Source organism: Delphinus delphis, chromosome 5 (assembly GCF_949987515.2).
Source record: "Delphinus delphis chromosome 5, mDelDel1.2, whole genome shotgun sequence".
Lineage (NCBI taxonomy): Eukaryota > Metazoa > Chordata > Mammalia > Artiodactyla > Delphinidae > Delphinus > Delphinus delphis.
In genome coordinates, this window is record NC_082687.1 from 105846201 (window position 1) to 105873580 (window position 27380).

A 27380-nucleotide genomic window follows, 5' to 3' on the forward strand; every position below is an offset into this window, starting at 1 on the left:
ATTTGAACCACCTGCTGCAACCCTGATTGATACAAAGAAACTACACTGAATAGCCATGGAGTGCTTTGAAAGGTATCTTTTTCTTTTTTACTGGCCATATTGGAATGTAGGTGTGTATGGGGGGAAAAATCTTGTGATCAAGCCTCTGACTAATTTACAGATCAAACAGTTAAGGGTTGGCTATTCATAGCTCCTTTGTTAACCATTTATCATGGTGGCCTCCTAGAATTACACTTCCTGAAGTTAGGTCAAATCGTCATTGTGTTTATAATTTGGTAGCATAGAAACAGGGATTCTTTCATTTATTTCAATTTGGTAACTTCTCAGTCTGGTATTATTTGAAGGAAAATAGAGTTGTGTGACCATAGCAAGCATAAAATATCTATTAGTAAATCTCAGCATTCATTGGTCATAAAGTCAAACACTTTAGCAAGTTTCCAAATGTTGAACATTAAAGTAGGTAAAAGGCATTAAGATTCCTCAAAGATCAAATCAAAGTCAGTAATAGAATTCAAAATGAATAACTTACTTATTTGCATAAGCAATCTGAACTTTAACTCTCAGTATTCCACATCAAATACTAATTTCTTTTATATTGTGCAGGTGTCTGTAGTAATGTACCAACTAGCAATGTTAATTTGCTAAAACCTCATCCAGTACTAGCATACTACAACTACATCTGTTAAGTGTGTTTTCTTGTTAACATTTATGTCTCAGTGTAAGATACACAGGCACCCACACACACATGTTTTAGAGAAGCTATTTAAGGTTTTTTCAGTGAAAAATAGAAGTGTTTCTGGAGTGTAGATTTGAGTTCATCCCAAGTAAAATTAAAACAGTCCCTCAGAAATGTCTCTTGTTTGCATTTGGTCTGAAACATTGCTTCTCTAAACTGTCTACTTGTCAGAATTGCCTGGAGAGCATTTTTAAAACACAGATTCCTGATTTCAATCTCAGTCCTTCTGTAGAGGCTGGGGCAGAATGGGACTATATCTGTTTCATTCATCACTGTGTATCCAGAATATCATGCAAGGCCCTCAGTAATCATTTGATGAATGAATGAATCAGAATGTCTGAAGGTTGAATCTAGGAACCTGTATTTTTGTAAGGGCCTCCAGGTGATTCTGCTGACCAATCACTTCTGGAAAACACTGATCTTTAACTTAGAATTTTAGACCTGGAGGAGATCTTAGCCAGCATTTAATTCAACACACTTACTTTGGAAATGGAAAAACATGAAGTCTGAGAGATTAAATAACATATATAATCATAATATTTTCATACTTAGCAACACATTTTAGGACAAATGATGAGAAACAAAGAGAAAGGGGGACTAAAAGACACACTTTTACTTTGTGTGTGTGTTAAAATGCCAATATGGCTAGAATAAAGATTTTTTTTTAATTTGAAGTATAGTTGATTTACAATATTATGCTAATTTTAGGTGTACAGCATAGCAATTTAGTATTTTTACAGCTTATACTCCATTAAAAGTTATTACAAAATAATGGCTATAATTCCTTGTCCTATACAATATAGCCTTGTTGCTTATCTGTGTTATACATAGCAGTTTGTATCTTTTAATTCCATACCACTAACTTACCCCTCTCCCCCCAGTGGTAACCACTAGTTTATTTTCTATGTCTGTAAGTCTGTTTCTGTTTCACATATACATTCATTTGTATTATTTTTTAGATTCTACATATAAGTAGTGTCATACAGTATTTGTCTTCCTCTATCTGACTTATTTCACTAAGCGTAATATTCTCGGGGTCCATTGATGTGGCTGCAAATGGCAGAATTTCATTCTTTTTAATGGCTGAGCAATATTCCACATCTTCTTTATCCATTCATCTGTTGATGGGCACAAGAGTTGCTTCCATATCTTGGATATTGTAAATAGTGCTGCTACGAACATTGGGGTGCATGTATCTTTTTGAATTAGTGTTTTCATTTTTTCCAGATACGTATCCAGGAGTGGAATTGCTGGGTCATATGATAGTTCTATTTTTCATTTTATGAGGAATCTCCATGCTGTTTTCCACAGTGGCTGCACCAATTTACATTCTCACCAACAGTGTACAAGGGTTCCCTTTTCTCCATATCCTCTCCAAGATTTGTTATTTGTGGGGTTTTTTTTTTTTTTTTTTAGATGATAGGCATTCTGACTGGTGTGAGGTGATACCTCATTGTAGTTTTGATTTGCATCTCTCTAATAATTAGTGAATAGTTAGTGATGTTGAGCATCTTTTCATGTGCCTGTTAGCCATCTGTATGTCTTCTTTGGAAAAATGTCTATTTAGGTCTTCTGCCCATTTTTTGATTGCATTGTTTGCTTTTCGATATTGAGCTGTATGAGCTGTTTATATATTTTGGATTCAAAGATATTGCTTTTACCTTAAAGACAAGCCATTTTACAGCTTGGCCTTAAGGACTATAAGAGGTCAGCTGAAGGGCACTCACCTACCTGAGGCTCTTGGTCAGGATCCTATTTCAGGGATAACTAAGGAGACTTCCCTCCTCTGCTCCCTTTCACTCCCACAGACTTTCATCCAGTTATGTCAAATACTTGAAGAAAAGTGTTTTGCTTTTGCTTAAAGTGTCTATAATAGCCTTCTCTTCCAATGAGAATTTCTCAAACAACTCTCATGTTCTCTGTGCTGCATATATTAGGCAAATAGTAGTGAAGTTATTTTTTTTCTTCCAAAAGAATCTGTCAATAATGTAAAATTCACTTGCTAACATAATATTTTGTGCAAATACACCAAAAAATGTTTCATACCTAACCTTCTTACTTCTGCCTGCATATTAATATGATTAGAAAATATTAGTGTTTTGATAGTCATCAGAAAGTAAACATTTAGTCACCTAGTTATTATTCACAAAATTATTTCACTATGTTTCAATGGAATTTACTGCTGACCACAGTAATTCTTATCTCTCTTAAAAGGAGCTATGCAGCTCATATCTTCAAGAGTATTCAATAGCCCAAAATAAAAGTGCTGGCATAATTTTTTAAAGTACTGGCAAAGTAAAATTTAGCATTTGCTAGAAAATGAGCCTCATTCTTTTTAAAAAGGGTGTATATTGTCTTAAAGACTGTAATAATAACAAAACTATAAGTAAGAATAATAGTAATTAGCATTGATAAAGCACTTACTATATGCTAGTTATATGCTAAGCAATATGCATAGAGTACTTCATTTATCTAAAAAATGTAAGATACTTAAGCAAGTATCATGTGTGGATATTTGTGTGTATGTGCATATATATACATATATGACCATATATATGGCATATCCATACCTATGATACAGTATATAGTACTCACAATATATTTACTTAAATACATACAGAAAATTTCTGGGCAGATATTAAGACACAGTTGATCATTTTCATTCTGGCCATCACTCGTGGTTGCCTGCCCAATAGCCATTGCCCTTCTTTCTTGCCAACAGAACACTGGTTTTGTTGAGGCAGCCATGTGCCCACCCAAGGGAGGAGTTACTATGAACCTAAATCAGTCACAGGTCTCATTCTCTTCTGCCCATGGTGGGTCTAGGGCTAGGAGTCAGTTCTTGTCTGGGGCATGAGAGATTACGGGAAGTCTGCTTAGGGCTTCTAGGAGGATTTCCCTCCTCGGGAAATAAGGATGTGCATGAAGAGAAAGCTTTTTCTGCTTCTAGCCCATTCCCTCCTGCTTAGGAAACTTTGATTTGAAAACGCCTAGAGCCGTGTTAGCCTCCTTGTGGCAATGAGGTGTGACACTGCTGGTACACTGTGAATAGAGGGTGACTTCTTGATTATGTCACAAAGTACAATCAACCCTGACCACCTACCTCTGAATTTCATATAAGTTAACAAAAGCCAGTATTAATAGGGGTTCCTGTTACTTGCAGCCAAAGTATTCATGACTGATACAGTTACTTCTGGGAAGTGGTATTGAGGGTACAGGAAGGGAGAACAGTGTCTTACTTTTGATTGTATATTGTTTTCTGCTGCTTTAATTTGATTTACCATGTATGGGCAATACTTCAAAATTAAAAAACAGGGGCTTCCCTGGTGGCGCAGTGGTTGAGAGTCCGCCTGCCGATGCAGGGGACATGGGTTTGTGCCCCGGTCTGGGAAGATCCCACATGCCGCGGAGCGGCTGGGCCCGTGAGCCATGGCCGCTGAACCTGTGCTCGGCAACGGGAGAGACCACAACAGTGAGAGGCCCGCGTACCGCAAAAAAAAAAAAAAAAAAATTATAAAACAACTCATTTAATTTTTTAAAAATTGCATTTCTGAATAACTGGTATATTAATTTAGAGAAAATTGAGAGCCATAATGTTTTAAATAGTACCTCAACTAAGTAGCTCACAATTTATACCCAGGCACTCTTTGACCAACATACATATATGCAATCACTTGGAGTATTTGAGCAGTTAGCTAATTTTGAATTTTAACATCAAATTGTCCTTCTTTCCAAACTATCAATATTTGTGTTTGTGTATCTCCCAAACAATGTAAGTATGAGTCTCCCTAGCATGTGTTTGGAGGGGAGATGTTTAGTGTGTCTACTGGGATTTACTTCCTACCCACAGTTTTTTTCTGAGTAACAGAGTGAGAATGAAGAGTTGCTTCCACTAGCTGGGGCTAATATGAGTCAGGAGATATTTACACCAGGTAGATGCGTTGACCGGGATGAGGAAGAAGGGCTGAGGCATCAGGCAACATGAGCTCAAGTTCTCACTGGAATTTCTCCAAGAAAGGACCTTTATCTTTGTACAACCCAACTGACACTAACATCAATTTAACAACTATCAGCCTAGGAGAAGGGTTAGGATTGTGCTTGTGCAGGATTTCTGGGGACTAGGCTTGCCAGGGAATCCATTATTTCCTTCCCATTTCTCCTCAGAGCTCTCACATCTCAGGCTTCTTTCTCCCTTAAATGAGGGTGTAGGAATTGAACAGAAGTTGGTTCTCTGATACTACCGCCTAGAGAAATGACAAACTACTGCATCGTGAAGAGCTAACATCCCCATCCCCATCAGCAATATTTAATTAGATGGATACAGGGTGAAGAATCAGGATCAAGACAGTCAGAGCCAGGCCAGTCTTAATACTGCCTCTCCTGTGAAACTTCCCAAGGAACAGTCCTCGAATTCGGCCTCATGTTGACTTCATTATTTATAATGCCATCCTCTACGCCTGATCCATCATCAAGACCTGTTGAGGTTTTCTTGGTTAAAGTTCTTGAAAACCTCACTTCTTTTTCAGTTCCCTGTGCTCTTTTATAACTACGGTATCCTCCCTTCCAGATCTCCACTTCTCCAGGTCATTTACATATAGCTAGCATAATAATCTTTCTTATTTGTCGTCATATTATTCCCTACCTAAGTTTTACTGAGAGATAGAAACAAACATTGGAACAAGTGGAGAGATTAAAAAATCAATCGTTTAATGACAAGTGAGGGGATCCCCATTTATCCATGAGATAGTCCTTCTCCCAATTTTTTTGTCCCACTTGTACATATAAACTTTAAGGGATATAGGGAATTCCCTGGCAGTCCAGTGGTTAGGACTCCGTGCTTTCACTGCCAAGGGGGCCCGAGTTCCTTCCCTGGTTGGGGAACTAAGATCCTGCAAGCCGCATGGCACGGCCAAGGCCAGAAAAAAAGAAAAAAAAAAAAACTTTTAGGGATATAGATGAAATAACCATAAATCTATTATTTATTTATTTATATTATATTAAATACCCTCACTACTTAAAATCACAAATGAGAAATTTTAGATTGATGAACTTAAAATATTTCTTTTTCTCATCAGTGAAGGAAAAAATAATTTAAACTCTTTCCATTGCAACTTCTACATGGTATCTTTGTCACGGTTAGAGCTCCTTTTTATCATCTCACAAAAACAGATGTGCATGGCTCTCTCTCTGGGGGAACTTTACTTGAGGAGGAAGGTAACAGAAAACCTAAAGGAGGCTCTGAGGGGAGATCAGGAGGAAGAAACTAAGTCTCCGGCTCAAAACTCCTGTGCAGACAGTGCTTGGATAAGGCATTTCCTGGCCCCAGCCTCCTGGGTCTGATACACCACCTCAGTGCTCACTTAGACGTTACATTTTGTTTGGGAAGCCAAAGGAATGTCCTGATTTTTACTAGTTCCATCCATGACTCTTTACCTTAACTTACAGAAGATGCTGTGACATATCCATTCTTCTTAATCTCAGTCTTTACCCCGTCAGCTGAGTATAAATGGCTTTGAGACCTTTCCCCAGTAAGAAAATCTCCAGAATCCCCCAAGAAAAAACAATGTTCCTTTTACCATAACTGTAACAATCATCAGTCTTAGAACACTCAAATAGAATAGCCTTGGCTGCACAGACCAGAGGCAGAGGCCTGGGCCACTCGGTCTGTGGGGGGACCCAGGCCCCGCCAGGTGGGAGGAAGGAAATTGGAGTGTGAGAGGTGCCCCCCGCGGGTCCCAGATGCACTGGATGAACCCACAGTATTTTCTATATTGCCGTGGAGCCTGAGAGGATTACCAAAGTGTGTCTGGTGAAGTAGGGCCAGGGGACCGGGGTTGGGGAGATGAGGGACAGTGGGTTAAACTAGAGATGAGGGAGGTTTAGAGAGGCCACTGCCACTGTGACTGTGAGCCCTGGTCAACAATGAGGTGACCACTGTGCAGTCCGCGTCCTGGAAATCAGGTGATGGAGTGTGTTCTGAGAACCGACTGAGACTGGGGAAAAAAAGAGAAAAGAAAGCCTTGATGTTGCTCTTTTCATGTAATTACATTATAATGTCTGTGGGTCTACTTCTAGATATAATAATTCAAACCTAATGAGAGTTTACTGAACAAGTCTCTATAGCCAATATATTATCATTCTCCTCTTTTACAGGAGAAAGTGGGTTGTCATAACGTTACAGTGAGTGTAATTTTGTAATGATGGAGTGAAAAAATCACTTTCCTACCACCCTAGCATGCTCCTACAGACACTTAAAATGGAGCTTTAAATTGAAGTGGGCTATAACTAATTCAAACATACATGTTCTCTGCCCTAGGAATACCTGCTGTGAATCTAAGTTTGTGGAACCATCAGACCACACGGTGCGAGAGACCATGGGTTTCGGAATCAGACACACCTGAATTAGCAACCAGGCTCTGTCACTTACTAGCCGTGTGACCCTGGGTGAGTTACCTAATCTCTCTAAGTCTCAGGTTCTTCATCTGAAAACCAGGAATAGTGCTGACCTACCAGCGCTGTTGTTTTTCCTGGAAAAGTAACTGAAAAATTCTGCTTATTTGTCCAACTTCCTTTCCCTCTCTGCAAATAAAGGCCAAGGAGGGCTTCCCTGGTGGCGCAGTGGTTAGGAATCCTCCTTCCAATGCAGGGGACATGGGTTTGAGCCCTGGTCCAGGAAGATGCCATATGCCATGGAGCAACTAAGCCCGTGTGCCACAACTATTGAGCCTGTGCTCTAGAGCCTGCGGGCCACAACTACTGAGTTTGCATGCCACAACTACTGAAGCCCACGAGCCTAGAGCCCATGCTCCGCAACAAAAGAAGCCACCGCAGTGAGAAGCCTGAGCACTGCAACAAAGAGTAGCCCCCGCTCGCTGCAACTAGAGAAAGCCCGCACACAGCAACGAAGACGCAACGCAGCAAAAAATAAATAAACTAAATAAATTAAAAAAAAAAAAAAAAAAGGCCAAGGAATAAGTAGTGTATGCCAAGTGCCAATGCCCAATTAATTGCAGATACATTTTCTTTCCCCTCTGGAAGAATGTTGTTTGTCTTTCATTAACAACTATAGCTGCGTTTAAAATAAGATATCCTCAAGTGTTAAAACCATATAAAACTTTTTTATTTTAACTTTTGGCTGAAAATGACAACCACTCAATTATACATGTTTAATGTAAAAGGGTTCAAACAAAATAACAATACAGTGACAAAGTGACATGGAAACTGTATTTCAAAAGAAAAAAAGATCAAGCACACATGCGTCAAACAGAATACAAAATCAAGGTAATAGACAAAAATAAAAAATTTACTTTAATTATAACTGAAAAACTAAAATAAAAAAATCCAAGTTTCAAAATTTTCTAAAGAATATATATAACTGCATAATCAAATGATTTTTTTTTGCTTGAATAGGATGTACAACCATTTTTTAAAACAGTGGATATAAACATTGAATATTTAAAAGATTGCATATCCTACATTTTAGTTAAAAATTAAAAATAACGTAATATTCAAAAAATGAGAATATTTTGCTATTAAACTATTCCACTGCCAGAGATAAATTCTGATCTGAAATGATGGCCCTGGGAAGTTGAGTCAAGCCAGTTGATTACATCCTGTGAATTCCCCTCTCTCTGGCCCCCAAATCTGGGCAGGGCTAGGATCTGGCTCTGGCTTTGATCCTATTGGGGGTGACGGAGGCAACAGAAGCTGTCTCTCTAGGAAATTCTTGATCCTGGCCCTTCTCTGATTTAGAAACAAACTTCAACCGGGTTAGGTGAAGGTATCAGAGAAAAAATGAAAAATTCTACTCTCTGCTGACTCTCCTGAAAATGTTTACATTGTCTCAGTCAAGCTATAGCACAATAAAGAGGCATTTTGCTTCAAAATCATGTATTGATAAATATTTATTGCATATACCTGAGTTGGATATTGTCTGCCTTATGTATCACATTATGTTGATCTTAGATACACAACTCCATCGGTGTTTGTCCTAAAAAATCTTCAGTTAATGTTCGAATGTGTCACTAAAAGTTTTTATTTCAATTTTAGAATTTCATTTCATTGGTGGAAAGTAATTCATGAGTTTAAACCTCATTTGGTGGAGAATAATTTACATATATATTACTTTTTCCATTTTAATGGCTTTTTTCCCAAAGCCTGACCCAATATTTGAACTTGTCCTTGGTAGTTATTTAAGATACTGTGAGGGTTCCAGGACAATGAAGCCCTGGGTCCAGACTGTAGTGATTAGAGACACATTTTGAGATTTCTTCCCAGCTCTCTTCTTGAAGAACACCTCTCACCCTCGGCCAACTAGAGCACCAGCCCTGGGCCCTTCGTTCCTATGTTTATACCAAATAAACCCAACCCTCCTTGATTAGATAAAAGGTGGACACCTGATCCATGAACCAGACAAGTCTGATTATTTTTCTCTTGAGAATTTGAACTGAGAGACACAGGCTGGGGGTCAGGTGCCAGGTGGTCATTAGAGCTTCAAGGTCTTATGGAATGAGAGGCTATGACAGTTATTAAGGGCCATGCATGCGAGGGGCTCTCACAGAGAGCCAGTCTGCAGGGAGAGACTGGACAAGGCAGGGGAAACAGAAAATGTAGGTGAGAGAACTTGCAACCTGAGAACAGCTGCGTTGTCCTGAAGCCTTTTCAGTTTCCAAGTCTAATTCCCCATGGGACTCGACTCTCCTTCCTGTCTTGAATCCCATGAGGAGCTGCTGTATAATAAATCCTCATTTACGTGTAGTAGCCGGAGCGAGGTTCTGTTCCTTGCAACCAAATGAGCCCTAAGACCAAGTGAAGCCTTATTGTTTTAGAAATTCTACATGTTTCACTCCATTGACAGCAAGGGAGCATTTGATAATGGCATCTTCTTTGAAATACTTCCACCAAAGAGTTGCGGATTCACTTTTCTGAGACTGATGACATTTACAACTCAATGTTAATTACACTGTTGGATTAGATATCTATGGCCTTAGAGAAAATCAGACCATCATATTTTATAACTTAATTCCTTTGTAGAGAGTGGCTTGTAAAATTATGGCTCGCTTTACATTTGCCCTACTCTTTTCAACGTGAAGATGCTCCATTTTCCTTGAAGAAGAACGGCAGCTATTGAAAGTCTTTGCCTCCTCCCGGCATCTGTTAACGTTTACCATCTTCCCCAAGCAGTAGGCCTGTTCTCTTCATGGTGATTTTCTCCTTCTAAATGAGTTCTGAGGGCCTTAGCATTTTTGTCGAGCTTCAACTTATTTGGGACCTAGCAAAGGACTATTTCTGATAGAAAGCCAGTTCATTTACCTTTTAACCTAAGGGATAGGTAAAAGTAAAATGAACTTGGGGAGATATAGAAATAGGAGAATGAAAAATACGTGATAAAAATAATTGTGGTAAAGAGATGAGTTAAGAATTCACCTTGTGGGGAAAATACACATGACTGCATAGGTTCTGAAGAAGTCCTTAGAGCCAAATGGAATAGCTTGAAATTTCCTATGTGATCATTTGCCTTCACTTGGACATCTCTACAAAAAACGGTCTCTCACAGCCAAGGTGTGTGCTATTTTTAACAGCCATGATTAGGATGCTTCCAACCTTGTCCTGGGGGAAACAGTCCACTCTCTCTCGCTCTACTTCTCTTATTAATGAATAATAGTATAGCAAGAGCAGGAAATGTGATGGTTACAAACAGGTTCTAAAGCCAGACTGCCTGGTTTTGGATTCCAGCTCCACCACTGAACAGCTGTGTGACCTTGCAAGTTACTTAACCTCTCTGTGCCTCTCTGTGTTTTAATATGTAAAATGGGAGAATACTGGCACCTACCTCACAAGAAGGATGTAAGAAGTAAATGAGTCCTGCTGTATTGTATGTGCTCCAGGAAGTCAGCTGTCATTGTGAGGGTTGTCGTTAGTATTATCTGAGCAAGTAAAGCCTAGGCAGTATGAGAGAGAATGGAAAGTTGAGTCGTAATCTCCCATCAGGAGTTTACTCTTTCTACTGGATGACATAAGTGAGGGGAGCCAGGGCCATGAAGTCAGGCTTTACTTCTTTTTTTTCTGTTGATTTTATTTATTTATTTATTTTAACATCTTTATTACAGTACAATTGCTTTACAATGGTGTGTTAGTTTCTGCTTTATAACAAAGTGAATCAGTTATACATATACATATGTCCCCACATCCCCTCCCTCTTGTGTCTCCCTCCCACCCTCCCTATCCCACCCCTCTAGGTGGTCACAAAGCACCGAGCTGATCTCCCTGTGCTATGTGGCTGCTTCCCACTAGCTATCTATTTTACGTTTGGTAGTGTATATAAGTCCATGCCACTCTCTCACTTTGTCCCAACTTACCCTTCCCCCTCCCCGTGTCTTCAAGTCCATTCTCTACATCTGCGTCTTTATTCCTGTCCTGCCCCTAATTCTTCAGAACCATTTTTTGTTTTTAGATTCCATATATATGTGTTAGCATACGGTATTTGTTTTTCTCTTTCTGACTTACTTCACTCTGTATGACAGACTCTAGGTCCATCCACCTCACTACAAATAACTCAATTTTGTTTCTTTTTATGGCTGAGTAATATTCCATCGTATATATGTGCCACATCTTCTTTATCCAGTCATCTGTTGATGGACACTTAGGTTGCTTCCATGTCCTGGCTATTGTAAATAGAGCTGCAATGAACATTTTGGTAAATGACTCTTTTTGAATTATGGTTTTCTCAGGGTATATGCCCAGCAGTGGGATTGCTGGGTCGTATGGTAGTAGTTCAAACAACCCAATCCAAAAATGGGCAGAAGTCTTAAATAGACATTTCTCCAAAGAAGATATACAGATTGCCAACAAACACATGAAAGAATGCTCAACATCATTAATCATTAGAGAAATGCAAATCAAAACTACAATGAGATATCATCTCACACCGGTCAGAAGGGGCATCATCAAAAAATCGACAAACAATAAATGCTGGAGAGGGTGTGGAGAAAAGGGAACCTTCTTGCACTGTTGGCGGGAATGTAAATTGATTTAGCCACTACGGAGAACAGTACGGGTTCCTTATAAAAACTAAAAATAGAACTACCATATGACCCAGGCTTTACTAGCCCTCTGACCTTAGCCAAATGACTTAACTTCTCTAAGCCTTGGCTCACTTATCTAAAATTGGGCATAGTAATAGGGGCTACCACATCACAAGTGCTCAAAGTTAGTTATATATATGGTGCAGAGCAGGATTTAAGTACCAATATAATACAATATCCATTGTCATAAGAAAACACAATAAGGATTTTGAAAATGAGGAATGCTGCCTCAGCTTCCTCAAAGTAACTGACAATGGACAGAAACACAGAGTAAAGCAAAGCCAAGTTCACTTGACCACCTGTGGTCTGTACAGGCCTGCCACACAACGCTCTCCTCTTAGCCCCACCCTAAGAAAGGAAGTAGGAATAGCCAATGAAATTTTTATGTCTTTTTTTTTCTTTTACCTGCTTTAAGATTTTGTCTTTGATCTTACCAGCATCATCTAGGTGTGGTTTCCTTTGTATACATCCTGCTTGGGATTCATTATGCTTTGCCTCTCCCGTTGCGGAGCACAGGCTCCGGACGTGCAGGCTCAGCGGCCATGGCTCATGGGCCCAGCCGCTCCGCGGCACGTGGGATCCTCCCGGACCGGGGCACGAACCCGCGTCCCCGCATCGGCAGGCAGACTCTCAACCACTGTGCCACCAGGGAAGCCCCCATGGCGCTTTTTAAATCTGGCTTGATATTTTTGCAAATATTTTGGAAAATTCTCAGCCATTATCTCTACATACCTTTACTCTGCCCCATTCTCTTTGTCCTGATGTCTCTCTCCTTCTAGGATTACGATTACATATGTTTTAGACTTTTTCACCTGTCTCAGATGTCGCTTATACTCTTTTGTATATTTTCTAACCGTTTGTCTCTCCATGATTCAATCTAGATGTTTTCTTCTGACTCATCTGATTCTTTTTCAACTGTATCTAATCTGTTATTTAAACCTATTCATTGAATTCTTAGTATCAGTTATTGTGTTTTCAATTCTAGAATTGCCTTTTTTTAACTTTTATTTTCATTCCCCATTCTCTGCCAAATTTCTCAAGCCAGCCTTTTAATTTCTTAAACATATTAATCCTAATTTTCAAAAATTCTATTGAATAACTCCAATGTCCATACTCCCTGCAAGCCTGTTTCTATCGTCCTCTGTTTTTCTTTCAGTCTCATTTTTATACACTTGATACTTTTGAATTGATAGCCAGACTTTGATATGAAACGTTCAGAGATGATTTGTGGCCACAGGTGATGTTGTCTTCCTCCAGAGAGGGTTCGTTTGGCCTCTGGCGGGCCGCTGGGCTAGAGCAGTAGCAGGTAGAGATCACCTAATCAATTAGGCTCTGACCTTTGTGAGGCTAGTCTGTAGCCAGCATACTCTTACTCTTCAGGTATACCCCTCTGAGATTCCAAAAGAACATCTGGGGGGTTGCCCAGGTCCCATCCTCCCCGGCAAGCTCTGAACTCTAACTTTTCTTCCCCCGACCATACAACTGCTGAGAGCTCCGCTCGGGGTCCTACCTCTCAGCTCCCACTTTTAGAATTGACATTTGCCTGAAGAAGCGAAGCGGGGAATTTCAGGCTCATTTTTGGGGGGTTCCCTCTGTTCCCATGTCCAGACCCCTCTAACCCAGTTCCTTACCACCTAGGTAGCTTTTCTAATTCTTGAAGAGAGGGTTGGTTCAAAACATTCTAGTTCACCATTGCTAGAAGGAGAACTCTTTTTTTTTTTTTTTTTTGCGGTACGCGAGCCTCTCACTGTTGTGGCCTCTCCCGTTGTGGAGCACAGGCTCTGGACGCGCAGGCTCAGCAGCCATGGCTCACGGGCCTAGCCGCTCTGCGGCATGTGGGATCTTCCTGGACTGGGGCATGAACCCGTGTCCCCTGCATCGGCAGGCGGACTCTCAACCACTGCGCCACCAGGGAAGTCCCTAGAAGGAGAACTCTTGACTATGCTTTTGTTGAAAATCTGATGACCTTACTCTTCATATTGCAAGCAGCATGCAGATTTCTAAAAAAATAATATTAATAAAGTGATAAAGTTCCAAACAGCTTGCCAAATAAACCTTTAGTGGAGAAAATGAGTTTTAAAGACATAGGTAGGTCAATGGGAAAAGATGGAAGCATCCCTAAGGAGATCCAAATCTTTACCACAGATGGTAAGGCCAACATATTACTTCAGGTTATAAATCACATTATCTATACCTTGAGGAATCTTGTGTGACCCCTTTAGTTTCCAGGATGTTACTAAATTCCTTGGGAGTCTTTATTCCTGCCCTATTAGTTTTTTTGGTTTTGTTTTTGTTTTGGACATCTTAAAAAATTATTTATTTACTTATTTATTTATTTGAAGTGTAATTGATTTACAATGTTTTCATTTCTGCTGTACAGCAAAGTGATTCAGTTATACATATATACACATTCTTTTTTAAATATTCTCTTCCACTATGGTTTATCATAGGATATTGAATACAGTTCTCTGTGCTATACAGTAGGACCTTGTTGTTTATCCATTCTATATATAATAGCTTACATCTGACCCATGAGGGTTTTTTTTTTTTTTTTCGGTACACGGGCCTCTCACTGTTGTGGCCTCTCCCGTTGCGGAGCACAGGCTCCGGACGCGCAGGCTCAGCGGCCATGGCTCATGGGCCCAGCTGCTCCGCGGCATGTGGGATCTTCCCGGATCAAGGCACGAACCTGTGTCCCCTGCATCGGCAGGCGGACTCTCAACCACTGCGCCACCAGGGAAGCCCCTGACCCATGAGGTTTTAATCTCCTCTCTCCTAGCCCATCCTAAGGTTACTTTTGGTGAGTAAAACAGATTGATTCATTACTATACAAAAGGCAAGAGCATGGTGACAATAATCTGTTTTACAGGTTTGAGGGCGGGGGGGGGGGGGGGCGTTTGAGAAAAGAAAACCAAATTAAATGACTGTAAGGGATGAAGCTGTCTTCAATCCCAGACTGAAAGGTTGGATAGGACTTAGATGTACCACAGTACAACACACACGAGAGTTATGCAATAGATACCTGTTGAATTATTTATTGAAAAAAATAAATCTCTCTTCTAGACTATAAAGAAATTTGAGTTGATTTCACCAAGGGTTGACATGAGCTGAGAGGACATCTCCCGCCAGGCAGGGAGCATTTGGCGCTGCTCCTAGAAACTGAACCTGGATATCAAATCCAGACGGTGCTTTCTTTTCATTCTTTTGAGTTGGTATGTGTCACTTTCATCTTTATTTCATTAAAATAATAAACTCTTTATGTCTCTAGTCCAGGTGAATCCTTCCCTCTCCGTGAGCTTCAATTGGCTAGTCTGTTGGCAGAATTCATACCTGTTGTTGAAAGACAGGAGGTCTTCTGCTTCCAGCCTCTATTACAGTAAGAGATAGGAAATCCCTGTGGCAAAAAACAAACAAACAAACAAAAAACTGATGTGCTCATAATAATGCAGAAATGGTCAGCATTCCTTTCCATCCCAGATGCTACATCAGGAGACAGAGGGGCAGACACTCCATGGCTTTATATTTAGATAAAGCATGAGCGTTGGACAGTGATCCAGGTCATAATGTTGGAGTTATACCTCCTAATCAGGCTTACTTTTCCTAACAGCAACCATTCATTGAAGGTTTTCTACATACTAGGTGCTGTAATGATGGCATGATATTTTATTTTATTTTATTTTATTTATTAATTTTTTTGCGGTACATGGGCCTCTCACTGTTGTGGCCTCTCCTGTTGCGGAGCACAGGCTCCGGATGCACAGGCTCAGCGGCCATGGCTCACGGGTCTTGCCACTCCGCAGCATGTGGGATCTTCCCGGACTGGGGCACGAACCCGTGTCCCCTGCATCGGCAGGCGGATTCTCAACCACTGCACCACCAGGGAAGCCCGGCATTATATTTTAACTGATTATATTTTCACAGTAACTCTGCAAGACACATGTTGGTTGTGTTATATTCTTTAATGAGATGGTCAGTCAGGTGAGGCCACAAGAGGAGTCAGAGGAGAGGCTTAGGAAGAAACAAAGTTTATTATACTCACAGGTCCTAGAGGCAGGAGGCACACCAAGCAGGGCCATGTGGAAAAAAACAGGGTGATCAGAAGGCAGAAAACCAGATGGGGGGTGGGGAAGCACTTAAGCTACTTCAGTGAGGTTTCCATGGGAAATGCAAAGCAGGGCGGGGTAAACAGTTTAGGATTAGTGAGTGTGAATAATGTCATTTGGCTCTGGCCTATAAGGGTGGTCCCTAGTTGTCTGGCACCTGGCCCTGGGATGATTAAGGCAGAGGAATATTGCCTCTGTACATGCCAGATAGAAGAGATAGGGCTCTGGATAGGTTAGCTTGCATAACAAAGCCATGCTCCAGGCTGGGCCTTTTGCCATCTCTAAGAATCAGCTAGCCCAGGGAGGGGTGGTCTCTCTGTAGCTAGAATGGTTTCTTCTGATGTCAAAACATCATAATATACAAGAAATTATGTATATACGATATATTAGTATTCCTATGTAACAGAAGAGGAAATTGAGGTTCAGAGAGGTTCATTTAGAGCTCAACTGGTATTTATCAGAGTAAGATTAATTTTGAAGCCTGAATGACCGTTAATTGCTATCCTGCATTAATTTTTATGTTAAGTTGTTCCAAGTCATAGTATTTCTAGATATGCATTTAGAAAAATGAGACAATACTGCTAGAGTGATTTGATTTCTTTGATGGATTATTTTGCAAATTAATTGTAGTTAATATGCACAGTTATCAGAGTTGAAGACACTCTGTAATTAAAAACATTCATCTACCAATATTCTTCAACTGTTCAATTTTAACAAATTTTATATTTCATGTTATTTGCACTGGGGAGTAGGGCTTTGCTCATTCAATAGACCATATAGCTTGAGCTGTATAGTGTTTTGTTTTCTCCAGCTGGGACAGAGCAAGTAAAAATGGTCTTCACTGGGACTTCCCTGGTGGCACAGTGGCTAAGAATCTGCTTGCCAATGCAGGGGACCCAGGTTCGAGCCCTGGTCCGGGAAGATCCCACATGCCGTGGAGCAACTAAGCCCGTGCACCACAACTACTGAGCCTGCATGCCACAACTACTGAAGCCCATGTGCCTAGAGCCTGTGCTCCGCAACAAGAGAAGCCACCGCAATGAGAAGCCCGCACGCCACAACAAAGAGTACCCCCCACTTGTCGCAACTAGAGAAAGCCCACACATAGCAATGAAGACCCAATGCAGCCAAAAATTAATTAATTAATTTTGAAAAAATGGTCTTCACTGATTTAGGTTATATATAAGGAACTTTCCAACAAACAGCTGAGAGGTCTTGGAATTGTATTTTGCATCTTCATTTAGGAAAAGGCAATCTATGCTATGGGAGACAGATTTTACGTTTGAACAGAAGGGGCAAAAGTAAACTGTTATAAAGAATGTGAACTACAAACATACAGGTAAGATAGTACAATTCGAAATTTAAAGAACTCCTGGGAACAACTCAATGTTAGAAGTAGGGAAAAAGAAAACTTTGATGAGAAATCCTAAAATAACAAACAAGTAACTAAGCTACAGCTTTTAGATCAAGCCTAAATCTTAATAGTTGGGAGACTATATATATATATATATATATATATATATATATATATATATATATATATATATTTTTTTTTTTTTTTTTGGTACACAGGCCTCTCACTGTTGTGGCCTCTCCCGTTGTGGAGCACAGGCTGCGGGCATGCAGGCTCAGCAGCCATGGCTCACGGGCCCAGCCGCTCCACGGCATGTGGGATCTTCCCAGACTGGGGCACGAACCCATGTCCCCTGCATCAGCAGGCAGACTCTCAACCACTGCGCCACCAGGGAAGCCCAAGACTATATTTTTATGATTTTATTTATTGAATTTACTTTTGTCCTGCTTCTTTCCAAAATGGACTTGGAGAAAAGCCTAAAGGTATGGCAATATAAAATAAGGGTAATAAAAGAAAACTCTGTTTCTTCCTACTCACAACACTTCTGATACCAAATGTGGGGGTTTTCCATGCCAAGCAGTTCTCCAGTTCTCTGTGACACCAGCTGGGTGTCCTACAATTTAATTCATTATGACACTAACTATCCAGATTTAGCACAAATTCCACAAGTTAAGGGCTCAGTCCCCTAAGACTGCCCCCACTTCAGACACCAGTCACAAGTCCCACGTTGTCACTGGTATTTCTGACTAACAGGCTCTAAACCAGAGGTTCCCATGACCCTCTCCTTGAGTTCCATACTTTGTTAGAATGGCTCACAGACTCAAAAAAATACTTTACTTACTATTACCAGTTTATTATAAGGGATACAACTCAGGAACAGCCAAATGGAGATACACAGAGCAACATATGTGTGAACAGGTGAGGAGTTTCATGCCCTCTCCAGACCACCACCTCCTGGTATGTGGATGTGTTCAACAACCTGGAATCATTCTGAACCAAGTCCTTTAAGACTTAATGGCTGATTAAATCTTTGGCCATTGGTGATTAATTCAGTCTCTGGCCCTTCTCCCCTCCTGAGAGGTCTTGGTGTGGGGCTGAAAGTTCCAACCATCTAATTGCACGGTTGGTTCCTCTGGCAAACAGCCCCCATCCTCAGGCTACCTAGGGTCCCATTGAGAGTCACCTCATTAACTTAAAAACAAGAATGGTCAAAAGGCTTATTATGAATAAGAAAAGACATTCCTCTCACCCTTATCATTCAAGTAATTACAAAGGTTTTAGGGTCTCTGTGCCAGAAACCAGAACAAAGACCAAATATATATTTCTTATTATATCACAACATGTTAGGTAATAAAACAGAAAGAGAAAATCCAGACTAGTGAAAGAAAAAAAAGAGCACACATGCTAATACACCTCAAGAATTTAAATAACTCTTGTGGCAGAGTTTAACTCAGAGAGACTGGTTTAAGATGGCGGAGTAGAAGGACGTGTGCTCATTCCCTCTTGAATGACCATTGGAATAACAACTAACTGCTGAACAATCATTGACAGGAAGATGCTAGAACTCACCAAAAAACATACGCTACGTCCAAAGACAAAGGAGAAGCCTCAATGAGATGGTAGGAGAGGCACAATCACAATAAAATCAAATCCCATAACTGCTGGGTGGGTGACTCACAAACTGGAGAACACTTATACCACAGAAGTCCACCCAATGGAGTGAAGTTTCTGAGCCTCACATCAGGCTTCCCAACCTGCGGGTCCAGCAACATCAGGAGGAATTCCCAGAGAATCAGACTGTCAATACTAGCGGGATTTGATTGCAGGACTTTGACAGGACTGGGGGGAAACAGAGACTCCACTTTTGAATGGCACACACAAAGTAGTGTGCACATCAGGACCCAGGGGGAAGGAGAAGTGACCCCACAGGAGACTGAACCAGACCTATGGGCTAGTGTTGAAGGGCCTCCTGCAGAGGCAGGGGGTGGCTGTGGCTCACCCTGGGCACAAGGACACTGGCAGCAGAAGTTCTGGGAAGTACTCTTTGGCGTAAGCCCTCCTGGAGTCTACCATTAGCCCCACCAAAGAGCTGGGTAGGCTCCAGTGTTGGGTTGCCTCAGGCCAAACAAGCAACAGGGAGGGAACTCAGCCCCACCCATCAGCAGATAAGCGGATTAAAGTTTTACTGAGCTCTGCCTACCAGAGCAACACCCAGCTCTACACCACCAGTCCCTCCCATCAGGAAGCTTGCACAAGCCTTTACATAGCCTTGTCCACCAGAAGGCAGACAGCAGAAGATAGAACTACAATCCTGCAGCCTGTGGAATGAAAACCACACTTACAGAAAGTTAGACAAAATGAAAAGGCAGAGGAATATGTACCAGAGGAAGGAACAATATAAAACCCCAGAAAAAAAAAAAAAAACTAAATGACATGGAGATAGGTAACCTTCCAGAAAAAGAATTCAGAATAATTATACTGAAGATGATCCAGGACATCAGAAAAACAATGGAGGCAAAGATGGAGAAGATGCAAGAAATGTTTAACAAAGACCTAGAAGAATTAAAGAACAAACACCTAGAAGAATTAAAGAACAAACAAACAGAGATGAACAATACAATAACTGAAATGAAAAATACTACAAGGAATCAATAGCAGAATAACTGAGGCAGAAGAACGGATAAGTGACCTGGAAGACAGATGGTGGAATTCACTACTGTGGAACAGAATAAAGAAAAAAGAATGAAAAGTAACAAAGAAAGCCTAAGAGACCTCTGGGCAACATTAAACGCACCAACATTCGCATTATAGGGGTCCCAGAAGGAGAAGAGAGAGAGAAAGGACCCGAGAAAATATTTGAAGAGATTATAGTCAACAACTTCCCTAACATGGGAAAGGAAATAGCCACCCAAGTCCAGGAAGCTCAGAGAGTCCCAGGCAGGATAAACCAAGGAGAAGCATGCCGAAACATAGTAATAAAATTGACAAAAATTACAGGCAAAGAAAAATTATTAAAAGCAACAAGGGAAAAATGACAAATAACATACAAGGAAACTCCCGTAAGGTTAACAGCTAATTTCTCAGCAGAAACTCTACAAGCCAAAAGGGAGTGGCATGATATACTTAAAGTGATGAAAGGGAAGAACCTACAACCAAAATTACACTACCTGGCAAGTATCTCATTCAGATTCAATGGAGAAATCAAAAGATTAACAGACAAGCAAAAGCTAAGAAAATTCAGCACCACCAAGCCAGCTCTACAACAAGTGCTAAAGGAACTTCTCTAAGTGGGAAACACAAAAGAAGGAAAGGACCTACAATAAGAAACCCAGAACAATTAAGGAAATGGTAACAGGAACATACATATCAATAATTACCTTAAATGTGAATGGATTAAATGATCCAACCAAAAGACACAGGCTCACTGAATGGATACAAAAACAAGACACATATATGTGCTGTCTATAAGAGGCCCACTTCAGACCTAGGGACACATATGGACTGAAACTGAGGGGATGGAAAAAGATATTCCATGCAAATGGAAATCAAAAGAAAGCTGGAGTAGCAATACTCATTTCAGATAAAATAAACTTTAAAATTAAGAATGTTACAAGAGACAAGGAAGGACACTACATAATGATCAAGGGATCAATCCAAGAAGAAGATATAAAAATTACAAATATATATGCACCCAACATAGGAGCACCTCAATACATAAGGCAAATGCTAACACTTATAAAAGAGGAAATCGACAGCAACACAATAATAGTAGGGGAATTTAACACCTCACTTACACCAATGGACAGATCATCCAAACAGAAAAGTAATAGGGAAACACAAGCTTTAAATGACACAATAGACCAGATAGATTTAATTGATATTTATAGGACATTCCATTCAAAAACAGCAGATTACACTTTGTTCTCAAGTGCACACGGAACATTCTCCAGGATAGATCACATCTTGGGTAACAAATCGAACATTGGTAAATTTAAGAAAACTGAAATTATATCAAGCATCTTTTCCGACCACAATGCTATGAGATTAGAAATCAATTACAGGGATAAAACCCACAAACACATGGAGGCTAAACAATACATTACTAAATAACCAAGAGATCTTAAGAAATCAAGGAGGAAATCAAAAAATACCTAGAGACAAATGACAACAAAAACATGATGATCCAAAACCTATGGGATGCAGCAAAAGCAGTTCTAAGAAGGAAGTTTGTAGCAATAAAATCCTACCTCAAGAAACAAGAAAAATCTCAAATAAACAATCTAACCTTATGCCTAAAGAAACTAGAGAAAGAAGAACAAACAAAACCCAAAGTTAGTAGAAGGAAAGATATCATAAAGATCAGAGCAGAAATAAATGAAATAGAAACAAAGAAAACAATAGCCAAGATCAATAAAACTAAAAGCTGGTTCTTTCAGAAGATAAACAAAATTGATAAACCTTTAGCCAGACTCATCAAGAAAAAGAGGGAGAGGACTCAAATCAATAAAATTAGAAACGAAAAAGAAGTTACAACAGACACCACAGAAATACAAAGCATCCTAATAGACTACTACAAGCAACTCTATGCCAATAAAATGGACAACCTGGAAGAAACGCACAAATTCTTAGAAAGGTATAACCTTCCAAGACTGAACCAAGAAGAAACAGAAACCATGAACAGACCAATCACAAGTAATGAAATTGAAACTGTGATTAAAAATCTTCCAACAAACAGAAGTCCAGGACCAGATGGCTTCACAGGTGAATTCTACCAAACATTTAAAGAACAGCTAACACCTATCCTTCTCAAGCTCTTCCCAAAAATTGCAGAGGAAGGAACACTCCCAACTCATTCTACTAGGCCACCATCACCCTGATACCAAAACCAGACAAAGATATTAAAAAAAAAGAAAATTACATACCAATATCGCTGATGAATATAGGTGCCAAAATCCTCAACAAAATACTAACAGATTCCAACAACACATTAAAAGGATCATACATCATGATCAAGTGGGATTTATCCCAGAGATGCAAGGATTCTTCAATATATGCAAATCAATCAGTGCGATACACCATATTAACAAATTGAAGAATAGAAACCATATGATCATCTCAACAGATGCAGAAAAAGCTTTTGACAAAATTCAACACCAATTTATGATAAAAACTCTCCAGAAAGTGGGCATAGAGGGAACCTGGCCATATATGACAAACCCACAGCAAACATCATTCTCAATGGTGAATGAATTTTCCTCTAAAATCAAGAACAAGACAAAGATGTCCACTATCACCACTATTATTTAACATAGTTTTAGAAGTCCTAGTCACAGCAATCAGAGAAGAAAAAGAAATAAAAGGAATACAGATGGGAAAAGAAGAAGTAAAACTGTCACTGTTAGCAGATGACATGATACTATACACAGACAATCCTAAAGATGCCACCAGAAAACTACTAGAGCTAATCAATGAATTTGGTAAAGTTTCTGGATACAAAATTAATACACAGAAATCTCTTGCATTCCTATACACTAACAACAAAAGATCAGAAAGAGAGATTAAGGAAACAATCCCATTCACCATTGCAACAAAAAGAATAAAATACCTGGGAATAAAGCTACCTAAGGAGGTAAAAGACCTGTACTCAGAAAACTATAAGACACTGATGAAAGAAATCAAAGATGACACAAACAGATGGAGAGATATACCATGTTCTTGGATTGGAAGAATCAATATTGTGGAAAGGACTATACTACCTAAAGCAATCTACAGATTCAATGAAATCCATATCAAGTTACCAATGGCATGTTTTACAGAACTAGAACAAAAAAATCTTAAAATTTGTATGCAGACACAAAAGACCCCAAATAACCAAAGAAATCTTGAGGGAAGAAAATGGAGCTGGAGGAATCGGACTTCCTGACTTCAGACTCTACCACAAAGCTGCAATGGTCAAGACAATATGGTACTGGCACAAAAACAGAAATATAGATCAATGGAACAGGATAGAAAGCCCAGAGATAAACCCACACACCTATGGTCAACTAATCTATGGCAAAGGAGCAAGGATATACAATGGAGAAAAGACAGTCTCTTCAATAAGTGGTGCTGGGAAAACTGGACAGCTACATGTAAAAGAATGAAATTTGAACACTTCCTAACACCATACACAAAACTAAACTCAAAATGGATTAAAGACCTAAATGTAAGACTGGACACTATAAAACTCTTAGAGGAACACATAGGAAGAACACTCTTTGACATAAATCACAGCAAAGTCCTTTTTGACCCACTTCCTAGAGAAATGGAAATAAAAACAAAAATAAACAAATGGGACCTAGTGAAACTTAAAAGCTTTTGCACAGCAAAGGAAACTGTAAACAAGACGTAAAGACAACCCTCAGAATGGGTGAAAGTATTTGCAAACAAATCAACAGACAAAGGATTGATCTCCAAAATATATAAACAACTCATGCAGCTCAATATTAAAAAAACAAACAACCCAATCAGAAAATGGGCAGAAGACCTAAATAGACATTTCTCCAAAGAAGACATGCAGATGGCCAAGAGGCACATGAAAAGCTGCTCAACATCACTAATTATTAGAGAAATGCAAATCAAAACTACAATGAGGTATTACCTCACACCTATTAGAATGGGCATCATCAGAAAAATCTACAAACAACAAATGCTGGAGAAGGTGTGGAGAAAAGGGAACCCTCTTGCACTGTTGGTGGGAATGTAAATTGATACAGCCACTGTGGAGAACAGTATGGAGGTTCCTTAAAAAACTAAAAATAGAAATACCATATGACCTAGCAATCCCACTACTTGGGCATATACCCAGAGAAAATCATAATTCAAAAAGACACATGCACCCCAATGTTCATTGCAGCACTGTTTACAATAGCCAAGTCATTGAAGCAACCTAAATGCCCATCAAGAGACTAATGCATCGGGAAGACATGGTACATATATACAGTGGAATATTACTCAGCCATTTAAAAGGAACGAAACTGGGTCATTTGTAGAGACGTGGATGGACCTAGAGACAGTCATACAGAGTGAAGTAAGTCAGAAAGAGAAAAACAAATATAGTATATTAACACATATATGTGGAATCTAGAAAATAGTACAGATGAACCCGTTTGCAAGGCAGAAATGGAGACACAGATATAGAGCACAAACGTATAGACACCAAGGGGGAAAGCGGGGGGCGGGGGGTCGTGGGATGAACTGGGAGATTGGGATTGACATATATACACTAATATGTATAAAATAGATAACTAATAAGAATGTGCTGTAGAAATAAATTAATTTAATTTAATTTAAAAAAAATAAAAAGAAAGAATTTAACTCAGAGCTTCCTGGTAGACACTTAGAAAATACATATGAATTTATTTATTTATCCTCCAAGTTTACATGAAAATTTTAATTGTCCATAATTTAAACTAAATAACATTAAACACAACTGCCATATGAAATTTAAATTACTGGGGAAAATTAATGTTATATAAACCCTTTTAAAAAAATTTTAATAGATTTATTTTTTAGATTCACAGCAAAATTACATGGAAGGTACAGAGTTTTCCCATACACTCCCCTGCTCCCACACACTCATAGCCTCCCCCGTTATCAACATCCCCCACCAGAGTGGTACATTTGTTACAATCAGTGCACCTACACTGACACATTATAATCACCCAAAGTTCATAGTTTCTTTGTTTATTTTTTATAAAATTATTTATTTTATTTATTTTTGGCTGTGTTGGGTCTTTGTTGCTGAGTACATGCTTTCTCTAGTTGCGGTGAGCGGGGGCTACTCTTCGTTGTGCTGCATGGGCTCTAGGTGTGCGGGCTTCAGTAGTTGTGGCTTAGCAGGCTCTAGAGCACAGTAGTTGTGGCGCACAGGCTTAGTTGCTCCGTGGCATGTGGGATCTTCCCAGACCAGGGCTCGAACCCATGTTCCCTGCATTGGCAGGTGGATTCTTTAACCACTGGGCCATCAGGGAAGCCCCAAAGTCCATAGTTTCCACTAGGGTTCACTCTTGGTATTGTGCCTTCTATGGGTTTTGACAAATGTATAATGGCATGCATCCCCACCATCACCATATGATACAGCATTGTTCCACTGCTCTAAAATTTCTCTGTGCTCTGCTCATCATCCCCTTCTCCTCATTAACACTTGGCAATCATTGATCTTTTTGCTGTCTCCATAGTTTTCTGGAAGCCACTTTTAAAAGGGAAACGATATAGTAAGTGTTCATCAGAAAATAGAAGACATAAAATTTTCTCCAAAGAAACAAAATTTTTATTGGCCTGAAATTCTATAAGAAATTACTTTATGGTATCAAAACATATACATCAGAAAACATCCACAACAATCTTCCAGAAAGTGCAGGTGCAGATCTTATTTAACTATATCTTATAATAAACTCATTTAAGCTGTAGGTCCAACTTAGTAAGAGAAGAATCTTCCAGGTTCTAAGTTAAGTTCCAAGAGACTAACTTGATCCAAAGTTAATATCTGGGAAATCAAGAGGACTTGTTAGATAGCACATCCCCTTATCTAGGTTGGCTTCCATAAATATCATTTAAGAGGGATTTTTATAAGCACTGAAGTTTTGCCTAAAGAATTAGTCTTCCATGTTGTTTGAGAACAGATCCATGCTCTAGAGACCAGAAGAGTAGGTTGATAATTTATTATGAAAGGTGAAAAGCTTAACTAGTACTTCCCCCCGTGTGGCAGTGGGATGCAAGAGTATTTTAGGCACCTTTGAATTTGCCCAAATACTTTGATAAAAGCTAAATTGAGATTAGAGATTCACAACACAGCATTGTCAGAGATGGTTTAGGCATAGAAAATATTCAGGCAAGTGTTTGCGGTTGCCTGTCTTAGACATCAAAAAATCTTAGAGAATCATTTAATTCCCAACAGTAAAACCAATCAGTATTTGTTGAGCACTTATTACATGTACCATGTGCTTGACTAGGTACTTTACACAATTTATCTAATTTAATTGGGTGAGTTATACGTTAAGAATTCCCAAATAAATATATTGACTTACTGTATGATGAAAATCATAGACTAAGTGAATTTTGGAGAATGATTTTCAAGTACAATGATTTTTCAGTGATGCCATAGTTAGTGTTAAGTTTTCTTTCTGGCAGTAATTAAATACTAAGTTTACTGATTTCTTGAGGCTATGGCAAAGACAATGCTAGATATTCCATTAAAAGTTTTCATTTTCCTCCTTGGCACACTGGAAAAATATATTTTCCAAATTCTCTTGCAGTTACATTGGAGCCATGTAACTAGGTAGTGGCCAGCGGAATGCCACAAACCCCCAGGTATAATTGCCTGGGCTCTCTCTCTCCCTTGGCCACGTGGCTACAGGAGAACTCCAGGAAGATAAAACCACAGGACAGAAGGGGCCCAGCTGCCCAAATAGCCACTTGCAAAGGATCACTTAGGAGAGCTGTCCAACCTGCATTAAATTTTTGCACTAATGAAAGGAACTGAATTGTGTTAAACCAAAGATATTAGGAGTAATGTGTTAAAGAAGCTGGCCAGTGTTACCACTCTTGGTTTTGTGCTACTAATCATTAAGATACAAATTTAAAACAGCTGAAAGGTAAGAGGCTAAACATAACTATTTCATAATTCTTGTAACTGCTTTCTAATGTGTTGGTCAGCCATTCATGCCTATTTCAATTCTTCCAGTGATATTAAAATAGAATTGAAGGCCTATCAAACAAAGTCTTTCATTGTCTTTGCAGAATTCCTTGAAGATGGATGAGAATCATTGACAGTGAGTACAGTTGTCCTTCCATATCCGCAGGGGATTGGTTCCAGGACCCCCACGGAGACCAAAAGCCACAGATGCTCAAGCTCCTTAAATAAAATGGTGTAGTACGGTTGGCCCTCCCTTATCCGTGGGTTCCCACATTTGCAGATTCAACCAGTGGTGATCCGTCTTCAGTTCCATCTTTGTGACCACCCTATTGGCCTAGTGTCCAGTCTCTGCAAGGGACATGCGCAGTCACTGAACTCAGGTTGTTCCAAAGCTATGGTTTGCCATCTGGCATATTTGGTTCTCCCT

The 27380-nt window shown here is 39.6% G+C and overlaps 1 long non-coding RNA gene and 1 other non-coding gene across 2 annotated transcripts; both read left to right on the top strand.

Moving 5' to 3' along the window:
* Window positions 1–15029, top strand: LOC132425546 (uncharacterized). Its single transcript, XR_009519455.1, has 4 exons — window positions 1–72; window positions 7053–7180; window positions 14424–14620; window positions 14884–15029. It is a non-coding gene; the product is annotated as an uncharacterized lncRNA (long non-coding RNA).
* LOC132426354 (small Cajal body-specific RNA 18) lies at window positions 6650–6732 on the top strand. Its single transcript, XR_009519652.1, has one exon. It is a non-coding gene; the product is annotated as a small Cajal body-specific RNA 18 (non-coding RNA).
* Window positions 15030–27380: the final 12351 nt, after the last annotated feature.